The sequence below is a fragment of the Orycteropus afer genome, unplaced genomic scaffold (genome assembly GCF_000298275.1).
Source record: "Orycteropus afer afer isolate SDZICR_OR568_19922 unplaced genomic scaffold, OryAfe1.0 scaffold00004, whole genome shotgun sequence".
Classification (NCBI taxonomy): domain Eukaryota; kingdom Metazoa; phylum Chordata; class Mammalia; order Tubulidentata; family Orycteropodidae; genus Orycteropus; species Orycteropus afer.
Genome location: NW_006921591.1, coordinates 12,769,352 through 12,771,652, shown reverse-complemented (window position 1 = coordinate 12,771,652; position 2,301 = coordinate 12,769,352).

Genomic DNA, 2,301 nt, shown 5'->3' with positions numbered 1-2,301 from the left:
GATAACATGATTCATAAACAAAACCAGCTCAGCATAGAAAATTATATGGAACAAAGAAATTGACACAATGAAAAAGCACATGACAAAAATGACAGCAAAAAATTCATATTTGCTGATAATTATATATCTGGCAAGGGACTTATCTCTAAGATTGATGGAAAACAATGCCTCAACACCAAAGGAATTAACAATCCAGTGGAAAAATGGGCAGAGGACATGAATAGACACTTCACCAAGGAAGATATTCAGGTGGTCAGCTAACACATGAAAAGATGCTCACAATCATTGGCCATCAGAGAGATGTGAATCAAAACAACAATGAGATATACCATCTCACCCCAGCATGATGGCAAGATTCAATGAGACAGAAAATAACAAATGCTGGTGGGGATGTGGAGAGATTGGGACTCTTATACACTGCCTGTATGACTGTGAAGTGACACAACCACTATGGAAAGCAATATGCCGATTCCTTAGAAAGTTGGAATTGGAGATACCATTTGACCCAGCAATCCCATTACTAGGTATATATCCTAGAGAGGTGACAGCCAGGATAGGAATAGATACATCCACACTCATGTTCATCACAGTACTATTTACAGTAGCAAAAAGATGGAAACAACCTACATGCCCATCAGCGGAAGAGTGGATGACCAAACTATGGGATATAAACATACTGGAATTCCATGCAGCACTAAAGAATAATGTAGAGTCAGAAAAACACCGCATAATATGGATGAACTTGGAGGGCATTATGCTGAGTAAAATAAGTCAATCACAGAAGGACAAATAAATATTAGTTTGTTGTTGTGAAAGTTCAAGGAAAGGTTCATATATGGAGGGAAACTTTCTTTGTTGGTTGCCAGGGCTGGGAGGGGAGGGGAGAGAAAACTGCAAAAAAAAAAAAAAAATGCACTGACCTATGTCACTTTAGTTTTGTGTATTTCACTGCACATAAATTATATTTCAATAAAATGTATTTAAAAAATTTAAAAATAAGGTAGTTTTTCAGACACAAGCTAATATGTTACTACTCACAGATCATCAAAAGAAAAATTACCTTACAAAGAAGATACGTTATTAAGAAGAAATGTGAAAATCATTAATTAGAAGTAGACACGTATTAACTTGGGTGAAAGGAAAGGCAGTATATAATAAAGGGTATACTAAGGTCAGTTGTTCACAAAGACAATGTTCTGGGTCTTAAAATCTTGTGAGCAGCCATCTAAGGGTCAACTATTGATCTCTCCCCATCCAGAGCAAAGAAGAGTGAAGAAAATAAAAAATGCAAGGAAACAATTAGCCCAAAGAATTAATGGACCATGTGAACCCCAGCTTCCTTGACCCTGAGACAAGAACAACTAGATGGTTTCTGGCTATCACTATTTACTGCACTGAAAGGGATCACAATACAAGGTCTTGGATAGAGTGGGGGCAAAACGTAGAACAAAACTCAAAATCATAAAGAAAAAATCAGGTTGATTTTTCCATTTGCTTTTATCTACTCTCCATTCAAGGGCAAGTTTCAGAGTCTCTTCTGACATCCATTTTGGTCTTTCTTCCTCTCCTGTCTTTTTAATGACCTTTTGCTTTCTTTATGGATGATGTTCATGATGTCATCCCACAACTCCTCTGGCTTACCTAGCTTACCAAGATAGAAAAATTAAGTCACCTCCTTAACTTTCAATCCAAAGTCACAAAGTTTAGATGTTTTCACTCCAAAACGTATCTTCCTCACTCTTCATTTCATTTCTGATAGAGATCGGTGGAATCCCCAAGACTATGGCCCTTGGACACCCTTCAAACCTGGAATTGAACTTATCCCCGTGGTCCAACTTTCACCCAAATGACAGACAGGCCTATAAGGTGAAAAATAACACCAGGGAGATATGCACTACTTAGAGCAACCATAGATTAAAAAGCAGCATTTGTCCAGGGACAAAGGTCAGAAGGCAGGTAGGGCTAGAAGGACAGATGGAAATGGTAAACACAGGGTGGAAGTGGGAAGAGTGCTGTTACACTGTGGAGATTGCAATTAACATCATGAAACAAAATGTGTATGAATGGTGGAATGGAAACCAATTTGCTCTGTAACGTCACTCAAATTATAATAAACATTTAAGGAAAAAAAGAAAGAAAGACATAACTTTGTCTCCAGAGAGGGTAGCTTACAATCTAGTACCACTTAAGAATGCACCTGACCATTTTCACCCTTCAACAGAGAGTTTTTGAGCAGAACAGAGTTACTCAGCACAGTACAACCATATTACAGACCTAATTTCTCATTCATGCCCTGGAAAA